This window comes from Artibeus jamaicensis, unplaced genomic scaffold (assembly GCF_021234435.1).
Source record: "Artibeus jamaicensis isolate MK-2021 breed Jamaican fruit bat unplaced genomic scaffold, CSHL_Jam_final contig_467, whole genome shotgun sequence".
Lineage (NCBI taxonomy): Eukaryota > Metazoa > Chordata > Mammalia > Chiroptera > Phyllostomidae > Artibeus > Artibeus jamaicensis.
In genome coordinates this window covers 10,403,390-10,416,937 of record NW_026521845.1, presented here as the reverse complement: position 1 = coordinate 10,416,937, position 13,548 = coordinate 10,403,390, and positions in this window count along the sequence as shown.

Below are 13,548 nucleotides of genomic sequence, written 5' to 3'. Positions count from 1 at the left end.
TGTGGTACTTAATAACTGTGAGTTTGCTGTCCTTTCACTGTTCATCTTTTTTATCTTCTTTTTCTTAGGTAAGTCCCTTTAACATTTCATATAATAAGGGCTTGGTGATGATGAGCTCCTTGAATTTGGTCTTATCTGAGAAGCACTTTATCTGCCCTTCCATTCTAAATGAAAGTTTTGCTAGATAGAGTAATCTTGGTTGTAGGTCTTTGGATTTCATGACTTGGAATACCTCTTTCCAGCCCCTTCTTGCCTGTAAGGTCTCTTTTGAGAAATCTGCTGACAGTCTGATGGGAAGTCCTTTGTAGGTGACTATCCCCTTATCTCTTGCTGCTTCTAGGATTCTCTCCTTCATTTTAATCAAAAAAAAATTTTAAGCTGATCTGGCAGCACTGGTGGAAGAGCTCTTCACAGGGGACACACAGACTTCCTTTCTTTGAATACTCCTTCGTCATTTCCTTGAGACGCGGATGGGGCACAAAACTCGAGGTTTGCAGGCAGTTCTTCTGCTCATGGAGCACCAAGTACAACCGGGTGAAAGGAGACACCCAGCCTGCAAATTTTCTCCTCTCTTTTAAATTTATTTTCTATGCAAACGTAATGTACGATCCGTGCCATAGCATGGATGACGCTTGAAAACACGAAACTGAGTGAATGAAGCAAGACCCGAAAGGCCACATTTTGCATAATTCCACCGCTATGAAATGTCCAGAGTAGGCACATCCATAGTGACAGAAAGCAGGTTTGTGGTTGCCAGAGCGGGTGTCTCATGAGGACAGGGTTGCCTTTGGGGATGATGCAGATGTTCTGGAACTAGATTACGGTGATGCCTGCACAATGCTGTGAATGTACAGGTGCTGCCGCATTATACACGTTAAAACGGTGGTTTTTACATGAATTCCACTTCCATCTAAACATATATTTACATCTTTATAAAAGCAACCTAATATTAGCGGTCACCTTGCTTGCCACACATATCCTGCTCTGTCTCCCACTCCTCCTTCCTGCAGTTAGCATATGAACAACGGTAGCATTAGCAACCATTGTAGAAGTGAGTGCTGCTCACTGCAGCCAGACTGGCAAAAACACATGACTCAACTTTCGGGCAGTCGACTGGCTGCCCGATCAATAGGAAATCAGAAAAAGGAAGTCCTGTGCTGTTTGGGTGAGTCTCAGGGGAAAGCAGGCTGCCACCGGAGCAGACACAGACCTCCAGGTTCCTGGATGAGAGATCAATCAACAAACAGCCAATGCACGGACCTGGGGCCTTTCTAACTACCTCCCCCAAAAGCATGTTGGTGTTATTTAAAGATGTGATCTTTAAAAAAAATCTTCTTAGGCCCAGAACTAGCTTCTGCAAGCCAGCTCTTCTTAAACAAAAGCATTATTTACAAAAATCATATTACAAATATGACTAGAGCCGAAAGAGCTCTCGGTTTAATGGCCGTGCAGCTGGCCCTGGAACGACCCAGGTCTGGATGGTGCGGGTCCATGCAAATGTTTTTTAATAAATCTGGTAAGTGTATTTTCTCTTCCTTATGACTTTCTGAATAACATTTGCTTTCTCTTACTTTATTGTAAGAATGCAGGATAAAATACATAGTACACAAAGTCTGTGTTCATTGACTGTTGCCGGTAAGGTTTCTGGGTGCCAGTAGCCAAGTAGCAGTTTTTGGAGAGTCAGGAGTCACATGTGGATTTTCTACTGTGCAGGGATCGGCACCTCTAACTCCACACTGCTCAACATCCAACTGTGATTTGTACAAGGGCAACAAATAGTAAATAAACTGCAGATTACACAACGAATGTAACTTCTCGGGGAAAAGATTCAGCTGATTGGAAGGCAACTTTATTTGTCGTATCATGGCTGATTTGCAACTCTAGTTTGGCTACATGAATTCAGCAGAAATCAGCAAATGCATTTTGGGAGGGTCAGTTGGTTATATGGAAGTGACGAAGAGGTGTGTTGTATATTTTATTATTTGAAAACCGTATTCTGCACTCCCCTTGTATCAATAAAATTAGTAATAATCCAAAGTCACTTTTTTTCAGAGAGCCGGTTGTTAAACATTACCATCATAGCATCGCCCGAGGGTCAGTCACGCTAGGAGATCTGAGGGGCACATTTGCTCATTTTCCCACCTGTAAAATGGAAGGAAGGAGGAAGGAAGGAATGGAGGGAGGGAAGGAGGGCGTAGGAGTGTCCAGCCTGCGGCCCATGGGCTGCGTGTGGCCCAGGATGGCTGTGAATGTGTCTCAACACCAAATCATAAATTACTTAAAACCTTTTCTTGCTCATCAGTTTTCATTAGTGTTTGTGTATTTAATGTGTGGCCCAAGACAACTCTTCTTCTTCCAGTGCAGCTCAGAGACACCACAAGGTTGGACAGCCCCTTGCGTGTCAAATCCAAAGCAGTGGAGCAGATCCTAGATAGGAAAACACAGGGCTGTCTCTCTGCACAGGTAGAGCAGGCAGCCTCCGAACTGGGATGGTCTGAGAAGCTCTTCAGAGTGAGAGCCTGGGGCGCTCTGCCTCTCCGGCTTGGTGAAACCTGCAGGGTCTGAGCCTCCTTCTCTTGGGTGAGCATCGCCTCCTGTAGCATTGTCCTGCCTGCAGTGTGGCTCATTAGCACCTTAGGCCCCACTGGGGTATAAATAACTACCTATGACCTTGAAAAGCACTGAACTTCCTCCCAGGGAAATAAGGCAGAATCCAAAGTGCTGACGTAGGGAGGGAGCCAGGAAAAGTCCAGGTGTTAGGCTTGCTCCAACATTACAGCCACAGAATGAGGAACCCCAGACAGCCCTGGGCACAGGTCCTGAGGGCTTGTAGGCCCCCCGTAAGGGTTTCACAAAGGCAGGTGGAATAAGGAGCTTGGAGTGAACACTAATGCAAACTCTGGAGTCCAGGTGATATTGACGGAAATGCAGGTTCATCGATTGTCACCCATGTCCCACTCTGGTGGGGCTCATTGACGGTGGGGAAGGCTTGTGTCGGTGTATGGGAACCCTCTGTACATTCCGGTCAGTTTTGCTTCGAACCTAAAACTGCTCTAAAAAACAAAGTCTATTTTTAACAGGATAGGGAGTTGGGACCAGAGTGTGGACCTTGTTCCGCTCCAGTCTGCCGCCAGCTGCCTTCCCAGGAGTCTTCTCTCCCCGCCTCTCGCCATTTAACAGCCCTCCAGCAACTCCCACCTGGATGGTAGCAAAGACCTTGCAAAGATGTAATTATAACGTAATAAATCAGCATGTGCGGATTTACACATGGAAAGTGGTGGCAATGGTGACAGAGAGTCGCGCCCCACCCCCGCCCCCACTGTGGCACTGGAGCTAACAGAACTCATCAATCATCAGCTAACAGAACTCGTCAATAACACTCTTAAAGTCGTCCTTCCCCTTCAAGGCCCCCTCCCCTTGGCCCTTCTAACTAATTCTTAGGATTTCCCTGTTTTTCAAACATCCCAATTTCTTTTAAAATGTGTCTTTTACTTTGTTAATTGTGACCACCTTGGTTTTCAAAATATCTAGCTGGATTGGTTTTTGATGGTTTCTTTGACTTCACTTCCCACGACTCCTCCTCTTTTCAAACTGTGGACTTGGATTGCTCGGCAATGCTCGGGCCAGAAAAAAGTATTTTCGATTTGTCTTCCCCTGTTTGAAAGCTTTTGTGAAGACAGATTAAACTTCACCTCCCTGTTTTGTGAATGACTTTTCCTGACATGAATCGCCTTTGACCCAGTTGGGACCATTCTAGGAACCCAGAGTGAACGCCCCCGGTGCCAGCGTCTCCTCTCTGCAGAGACGGGGTCACAGGGGACGTCTCCCTTGGCTCCCAGGTTCTCACTGTTTTTGCAAGAGGTCGCCTTTGAGAAGCTTCTGCCCCCTCCCTGTTCCAGTCCAGGTGGGACTCTCTTCCCTTAATGCCCACAGTGCAGCGCTGAGACAGATGGACTGGATAGCTCTGGCTTCCCAGGAGTCAGCTCTCCAGTTAGATGCTTTTTACTTATTTCACCAACATTATAAAGGAAGCAGTGCTGTGCAGACACACTACCTGGAACCCATGTTACATGTATGACACATATTAAAGCTACCTATACAGCCTATACGTGGCCAGTGGGGCAGATGAAGATGGAGCGGAGCACACTGTTCCTGGTTAATAGGTAGGAACCAAACACACGACAACGTTGGGATTACTGGCGCACCGAGTGGCCAGGTGTCTCCGGGACCCTCCTGGGAGTATCAGCCCTCCAGTCGCTGAACAGAGGACTATCGTGGAGCAGGGGCTGTCTCCGGGGCTGACGGGCTCTCCAGCTCCTCTGGGTCTGAAGGAAGGCGAGGAGGGAGGCCAGGGAAGGAAAGGGGTGCTCGGTGGGGCTGGACGTGGCATTGGGTGTATGGAAGCCATTTCTCAGCACAAACTCCTGCTTGAGCTTGCTGGAGAAGCTGATTTCCTGTCTGTCGGGCAGCGTTCTCAGGAGTCGCAAGACACAGGCACGTGTCCTCATGGCAGAACTCCCCCTCGGCCAGAGTGCCCGAGGGCCAGCCGCTGTTCTCACGGGCGATCCTCTTGGAGTCCAGGCTTCTGGGCCTTGGAGAGTCCGACAGCAGAAGCTAAACTGCAAGAGAGGAGATGCGAGACAGGAGATGCTAAACTACAAGAGAGGGACTGGAGATGATTCTGTGGTCCCATCGGAGCCCAGGATACTGTCTCTTCCCTGCGTCCTGCCCTCCTGGTGGAGCCTCCAGATGGCTGAAAAATCATGAAATGGAGAGTAGCAGCTGCTGTTTGCCTCTGTGGCTGTTCCCTCTGCTCCCTCAGAGAGGGCCGCAATGAGCCGGGCTCTCGGACAGGCGGAGGCTGCTCCTGACCCCCAGTCGTCCTTCCTGCGGGGGGGCACCTCCCAGCTGAGAAAGCCGCTGCTGAAGAACAGGAAGGGTTACCAGGTTCGTTCCTGTCCTTACTTCCAAGGCTTCTTGTCTTCCACCTGGTTTTCCTAACCCCCAACTCAGGGCACGTGGTCTGAAAGTGGGTGTCTGTGGAGCACCCAGGGCTGGGAGTCATTTGGGAGAACCATAGTGTAGGAATACAGATGCTGGGATTTGGGGCACATCTGGAGGTAAAGCATGGGAGAATGACATGCAAGAACCATAGTTTGGGAGTCAGGTGGCTGTGATTAAAAATTGTATCTCCACTTCCTGCAATAAAAACTGTACAGTCTTGGGCAAGTTGCATTCTACGGAACAGGGGTCTTGAGTTTCTTCATGGGTCTACTGCTTTTCTTAGCGTAGAAACAAGAATTTTTACTTTCTGATAATAGTCCAGGAGGAAGTTTTGGGGAGTGGATGAGGCAGGGAAAGCCGGGAGGGTCCAGCGAGGTGATGTGAGGCTGTGGATGGAGGTGCTAAGCTCCTCCTTCAGGCTGCTGGACCTGGTTCAAACCCTATGTCTGCCACTTAGTAAGTCTGGAGCGTTAGGCAAGTTATTTGCCTTCACTTTGTTCAGTTTTTGTATCTGGAAAATGGGAACCCTAGTACCCCCTGTCAGGGCTGCTTTCGGAGTTAAAGGAGGTCAGCGTTGTGAACTGCCTAGTAGCCAGTGTCTGTCGTTGCTCTTGTTGGGAATAGCAATGGGGATGTGTGGTCTAATCTTCCCAATGAAGGATGCCTTTCACGAAAGCACTTGTATAACTGGGTTCTAGGGAGCTTTACCCTATGAGAACAGCAACGACGTTTCCTCCTTGATTCTCCCTTCTAGAGGTCACAGCTGTACACCACTGCTGTTACTGTCGTCCGTACATTCCCTCACTCATGGGGATTTGCTTTAAGTCAGAATAATTGTCAGAATAATTGTTTACAATAGTTTGAGTGCCCTCAACCCCTCAGTAAGTACAGACATGGGTAACGATTCGTGATCTAGGATATTCAATACAATATTATGTATAAAAAATTAAAATATGTTACAATCTTACCTAAAAAGTTACTAAGTATTAAGAGTTATATAATATTCCTAATGATATAATTGCTTTAAAAAAGAGTTGACTCTGAATATTAAAAGAATGTCCAAGACGGGTTGGCAAATTATGTATGCTCCATGGGTCAGTTCCACCCACAACCTGTTTTTGTAAATAAAGTTTTATTGGGACACACACAAAGTATTGGAAATAATCCAAACTTCTGGTTATGGATAGGTAATAAATAAATTATAATACTACAAATATTATTTATTCATAGGATTATAATTTATAGTTATATTATAATACTATGCCATTTACAGTTATATCTTGAAATATCTTTAATGTCACGGTAAAATATTCATGATATAACACTGAATAAAAACAGTCCATACAAGTATATATATATAAATATCTTTCAGTTAAATGTGTAAAAATAGACATGTATTTGCATTGAAAAACAGAGTTCAAGGGAATCTATCAAATGATGGGATAGAGACTTTTCTACAATATGTCATTATTATCTTTAGAATAAGAAAAGATTAAGTGAGCGATCAGTCTGTCTGTAACTTATTAGTATCTAGTGACAAACAAGATAAACAGTTTTTCTTTACTTGTTCTCTTCCTCCATTTAGATTTGACTACCTTGAGACCAAAGACTCTGTCTACTGTTTTTCTTGCTTCCTTGTAGTGTGGGCTTTCTGAACACAGAGGCGGTCAACCCAGTAAGTCTAAGAAGCAGCAGCAAAAACCGTCAGTTCTATGGTCTCTTCTAAAAAGCCCCTGTGGTCCATCTGTTAACCAAAGGGCGGTCAGCCAACTAGGTGAAATTCTACAGCAATGAAAATGCTGAAGTTCTCAGTATAGAACAAAAGCCAAAAACAACTAAATAAGCATAGGGTCAAGCACATCTGAGTTCCAATCCCAACTTCACCACCCAACAGCTTTACCTACTTTTGGGAGCCCCAGTTCAATCACCCATAATAACACCATTCCTCAAGGTGATTGTAAGAATTCCAGGAGGTGCGGTGCCTGGTGAATCATTAGTATTTTCCCTCCCCCTTCTGGACATATGAATCATGCTGCTAAGAAAAGGGTGCTGTGAATAATTAAAATTGTCATCCACTCCCACAGTTCATTAAACATCTTCCATGGAAGAACTCAACAGATTTAAAATGAAAATTTAAAGGGTATTGTGTGGACAGAATTCACCCACATCTGGAAACCTCCAAGTGGAATCTTTGTTTCTGTTGCTGCCTAGTCGAGTTTTCAGTATTTCCCTGAGAACCTCTTGCTGTTTCATCAAATGTGACGGGGGAGGAACACTCGGTTCTGCAGGGCCTGGGGTTAAGCATTAGATATGAAAATCACATAGAGACCAGGAAAGATAATACGATGTCTCAGCTCATTTATTCTCAAAGGCTTTATGAGGCAGGAGAAGAGGTGGATGGGAGGAACTTTGAAAGAGTAACCAGATTGATGAGGCAAAAGGATCTCGTTTTTATCTTTCAATACTGGGAAGCAGGATTACCTTTGATAAAATAGTTTTCTTGGAATTGGAGCAGCTGCTATTTCTTCTGTGTTTCTCCCTTGTCAGTACAAGGACATGATAATGAAGGTAATAAAGTCATAATGAAAATTTATTTTTCATCCTACCCCATCTCTGCCTAACTTTCTTTGTACTGTGACTAGTTAAGCAGTCATTTTCAATACATTTTTATTCTTAGTTATCTCCCATATATTTTTTCCTGTATTATCACAGCAATGCTATATTTTTTCCTTTTGATTTCTGAAAAAATGCACCTTTAGATTGCTTTTACTTCAAAAGTGGAGGCCATAATTAGCCGGGGCTATTTGTGCATTAAGCAAGCCAGTCATTTCTGCAGAGAGGAGGAATGGATAGTAGTAATGATTGAATTTTGGTGTGCATGAGTCAGCGTTATTTAATATTAATCTGCATACAGCTCCACTTAAAATGACCTCGTTCTCCACCACACTTGGGAGAAATTCTGCTTCTGTCCTTGTATGTGTCCATGGTGCAGAATCCTTGCTTCTTATGCTACAAAATCCTTAGTGCAGCTTTTTTCTCGTGCTCTCCAGATGGCTGCTCTGTGTCCTTATTCCTGGTAGGAGGAAGGCGTGAGGAAAACAGAGCAAGTATACCAGCTAGTCTGATCTTTCAATGGAAAACAATAGTTTTCGTAGCATTTTTATCCAATAGAATGTTGCTTGCATCTCACTCACCAGAATTATGTTACATATTTATTCCTAATTGCCAAGGAAGCCTGGGCAGTCATCCCTGTGAAGTGTTTTTCTGGTGCAAATGTATCGCATCTGCTATTAGATCCAGGTTCCTCATTGAAGACATACCTCCTGGCGTGCTGTTACCCTTCTCCAATCCCGGAGGGAGACCCTCCAGGCTGGATGCTCAGCACACTTCCCTTTCCAGCATCCGTGGCATTTCCTTCCTCTTTCTCCTGTGTTAGACCCTCTGTTTCTTGGATGCTTAGTTCTAGTTTGTTTTTTTTTTTTGATGGTGCACACCCTTCAGAGCTTTTTGAAAAGGAGGAGTAAATTTTTGAGATCTTACATGTCTGAAAATAACTTTTACCTTGATGACTGAGTATAATTTCTAGATTACTGATAAAATATATCCATTTATATATAAATTTTATATTTAATTTATAAATAGATAATCTTTAAATATAAGTATTTAACAATATGTATTTTCTGGCTTTTGAAGGTATTGCTTCACTGTCATCTAATTTCCAATGGTGTGCCTGAAAAGTCTGATGTTCTTATTCCAGAACTTGAATGTATGCTCTATTTTTCTCTCTGGGAATTTTTGGCGTGTTCTATAAGTTGGCTTGGTTCTTTCTGCGTTGCACTGAGCATCTGAGGGCTCTTTTAATCTGCAGACGTAATGTCCTTCAGGTCTAGGAGAACTTCTCATATTTTTTTCCTGATCATTTCCTTCCCTCCATGGTCTCTGTTCTCTTCTTCTGGAAAAACCCTTGGTGACATAAAGGACATACTGCACTTCTTAGATTGCTCTTTGTCTTCTTGTTCCTGTTTTGTCTCATTAACTGTTGCTTTTGCTTTTTATTCTCCTTTCTTGTAATGTGTTTACATGACATCTCCTCTCTCATCATTTCCCTTTTAACCTGTATCTTTCTATTTAAAGTGCATCTCTTACAAACAAAGAGAGTAGAATCCTACTCTTTGTCCAGTCTGATAATTTTTGTCTTCTAACGGGTTTAGTCCATTTACATGTCATGTAATTGCTGAAAGGGTTAGGTTTGATCTTGCTATTTATTTTCTATTTGTTCTGTGCAGGCATTGTCCTTTCCTTGTCCCCTTTGTGACATCAGTTGGATTGAGTACTTTTTCTGTTCCATTGTATCTCTATGGCCTTTTTGGTTTCACCTTTGTTCATGTTTAAGGCAAGTTTCAAAAATATTTACCCACATATTTATGATTTCCAGTACACTTCACTTTCACGTAGGTTTGAATTTCTGATATCATTTCCCTTGAGCCTGAAGGACTTACAGCAATATTTCCTGTAGTGAAGGTTTTTTGGTGCTGAATTTTCTCAGCTTTTGTTGTTTTGAAAATACCTTTATGTTGCCTTCACTTTTGAAGACTATGTTCCCTTGATACAGACATCTAGGCTGGTAGTTTATTTTTTCATTTATTATTCTAGAGACGTCATTCAACAGCCATTGGTAGACATAGAGGTATTTTCTATTGTAATTGCAACCCTTAGCTAACTGAAACTATTTGTTAGACCAGGAGAGGCTCAGGAGATAATGGAAAAGTAGATGTTGAAGGCAGAAGGCAATTCAAACTCTAATGAGCGTTGTGCCTCAGAACAATAGCAGGAGCCCCTTTCTCACAGCGGCCGGTGGAGCCTCATGCGTCTGTGCTTCTCTGACCTGGAAGGTCCTCACACTCCTACAGATCCTGCTCTTGCCCGTCCAGAGCATTAGGAATCTAGCCCTCCATCGTCTCTCAGGCTAGGAGGATCCCCCTGAAAACCTGTGCTTCCCTTAACATATCATGTTTGACAAATGAAATGATTTCTCTCGTATCTGTTTGTACCCTCTGGTAGGTTACAAACCCCCTGAGGACAGGGATCACGTCCAGGCCTCACCCTGTCCCATAGCCAATGGTTCAGTAAACCACTGTGGCTTGACTGGTTCACTGTATGAGGACGTGATGTCACCGTGTTCAATGTCATTCCATTATAAGGTTGGAGAGATGCTGTCGGAACTTAACTCTGGTTTGTATGAAGCAGGCTACGGTAAAATCAGGTGTGTCGCCTGTAATTTCACTTGAAGTCACAGACGCTGCCCACGACAGGAAGTGAGGACCTGCTGTGTGTATTTGGAGCATGTTGATGTTTGAGGACACAGTATGGAGAGGCGGGGAGACGGGGTGGGAGCTGAAGTGGGGTCCAGCAGCAAGATGTTCTTACAGCATCTTTTTATGTTAAAAACTCCATGCATAGAGGGAGTCAGATGGCAGGTGGAGACCGGAGGATTCCGCTTGGGGCAGCTGGGCTCTCTGCCTGTGAAGTACCTCCTCTGACCTTCCTCCTGCGACCTCTGCTGAGTGAGAGACAGTACAGAAAGGTCAATGTCACAGAGCAACATCTGCTCGTTGGCGGTTGGTACAAACAAGTGGAAACGGAATGTAGTGGAATCCTGGTCATTACCATTATCCAGTTTGGCCAGGACTGGGTAAGTCACTTCAAATGCCCACTGGTTCCCTTTTCTCTCTGGTGAAAGTCAGGACGCAGACTGGGAGTCTGTGGCAGGGGCACGTCTTCTTTGCATATCGAGGGATCAAAAGTGTACAGTGTATCTTTAAGTGGGAGAGAACCAAACACAAGAACAAACTTCTTGATGCTAAAAAGAAATTCTCGCCATAAGAGAGAGGATTCAAGAAGAAGCAGAGACGTTTGGTTGGAAAATTGAATAACTCGTCACAATCGTTCAAAAAACAATTAGATATACTAGATAGGTAGATTGATAGTTTTGTTTTTCTTTTAGGTAGTATGTGTGCGTAAAGAGACAAAAATAAAGCAGATGGAAAAATGTTATTAACTGGTGAGTCTAAGAGATGGATACATATGGGTATTTCTTTTAGTGTTCTGTAATTTTTTATATATTTGAAATTGTCTAATTAAAAATATCATCATGATTAATAAAGATGAAGCTTTATATTCTTTGCATATTCTACTTAGCCCATTAGCCCATCCAGGGAGACTGCAGAAGCTTCCTTACTGACCTCCACATTCCATTCCCCGAGGTCCTGTCTCCCCACCCACTTAGCATGAGTAAGAATCTCTGCTGGGGGGACATGCCCTGATGCTCCCCTCTCACCACTCCTCCCGGACACCCAGCTTGCCCAGCTGAGAGCCACTGCTCTATTGGTGGTGACATCGGAGCCACTCGCCAAAGCAGGTTACGCACCATCATTTCCCTGGAAAGTTCTACATGCTCTGAAGTTGCACTTGTGAGCTTCTTTAGAGGCAGGTGGTGGAGCCAGAGAAGCCCCCAAGGTCCTTCTGATTGTCCGTGTGCCTGAATGTCGAGTGCTGAGGGTGTTGAGTCTCTAGACCAAGAATTACAACTCCCTCCCTTCTCCCTGGTGATCTGACTGCTCAGATTTTTGGAAGCGGGCACATAGCTTCGGTTTTGCTCTGCTTGGCTTGCATTTCTGTCTCTTGCAAGAGCCATGATCACTGTCTGCCTGGCAAAGCTGCTAGTGGCGGTGTTCCTGGAAGCTCCCGCCTCCAGGCGATGATATCAGATCCCACGTGACCCCACCACCAAGCATGTGGAAGCTCCACAACATTCCAGGAGGTGATTCCATCTGATGCAGAGCTCCCCGTCCTGTACAGGTCTTGCTGCTCACACCGCCACCATGAGCAACAAGCTGCCACCTCAGGTGGAGGCAGCTTTGCCCAAGTCCCCAGTAGAGCGAGGTAGACAGCAGAGTCACCTGAGGGTTGTGCTGCACCCCACTCCCTGCCCCCCACCCAAGTGACATCTGGGGCAGGCCACACAACACAGTCATGCACAGACATTCCATAGCTCAAGGTCAAAAATGAAAGGAAGGGGGCGTTTTCCTGCCGAGACATAGCAGCATGTGGCGCACGTGTGGGTGAGTCGGGTATTTTGGCCCGTCAGGTGTGGGCTGCGTGGGCTGAGGTTGGAGTGGATTGTCATGAGTGGATCGGAATGGGACAAGAGGCCTCTGAAGGGGTGTTCAAAGAAGTTGAGGCCTGGTTTAGAGACCTTTGGAATCTGTAATCATCTCAAAATGGTCATAGAGGCACAACCTGGGGGTGGAGGGAGAATCCGAATACTCAATACCCATCGGTAAAGGTAATTGTAGGAATAACAATTGATAGGAATAACAACAATCACTGATTGAGCTCTTACCTCGTGCCGGGTGGAGTTACTGCGTGTCAAGCAAGCTCATTATTCTGCCAGCAGCGTGACCACCGAAGCAAACTGCCCTTTGCCTCACCGTGGTCTTAACCTGGTGACCTGGGAGGGGGGTCCCATCAGGGTCCAATTGACCTTCATCACCCTGATGATAATGCTGAGCTCCATGGCCTCAGTCACGAGGACCTTAGCTGTCCTGCAGGCACTCGGCCACCAGGGCAGGTCCCACTCTCGTTCACCAGGAGTGTCACTCAAAATGACCTGTGCATTTATCTTCTCTGAGCAGCAAGCCCCCCATTTCTGTGCCGTCTCTGCAGCCCCACCTGGCACTCGGCTCATGTACTTGCCTCACCTGGATTCTCTGCCTCTTTAGCACTAAGCTCTTCGCCAAAGCTCCTTTTGCTTCCCAACCCACGCTATTTGTATTTGAACTCCACGTGGAAAACTAGATGGGTCTAGAAGTATTTGCTTTTCTGCTTACTCAAGGGCTCCTCCTCCTGACTTCCCCAGTGAGCTGAGGCCCACTGACCACTGCCGCCCCCTCAGCCCCATCTCCTACCGACCCTCAGCTCTTCAGGTTGGAAGTGGCAGAGGCGAGACTGTGGGGAGAGTTCTTTGCTCCCAGTTCCCTGAAGTTAAGAATGGCTCCTCCACAGTCGTCAATACTACTGAAGAAGAGACTCACTTTCCCTGGCCCCGTCTAGGACTCGGTCCTCATTTGCCAAAGAGGGCAGGGTCGCAGGGTTAAACGTGATATCTTTTTGGTACAAAAACAGGTAGATGGACCTGCCATTCAGAGAGGATGTACTTCGGTTGTTCTTTAAGAGTGACGTCATTTTAGAGCCAGACTGTATCTTAGGATTGTGTTGCTCAACTATCACATTCTTTGTAACCCGGTAAGTGGAAGTTAGACTACGCACTTGGAGGTCTCTCAGTAAGGCAAAGATGGGGGTGGCGATAGACCCTTATGGCCCAGGGGTCAGACCGGTGCTGCTTCCATTACTCCATGCTCCCTTCCCAAGCAGTATAGAGGTGTGCTGGCCCCTCTGGTTCACATCAGGGTCAAGGTCACGTACTGCAAAAGATCTGGGTGTTTTTAGACGTAGGTCGTGTTATAGACAGAGCAGAACCAACTG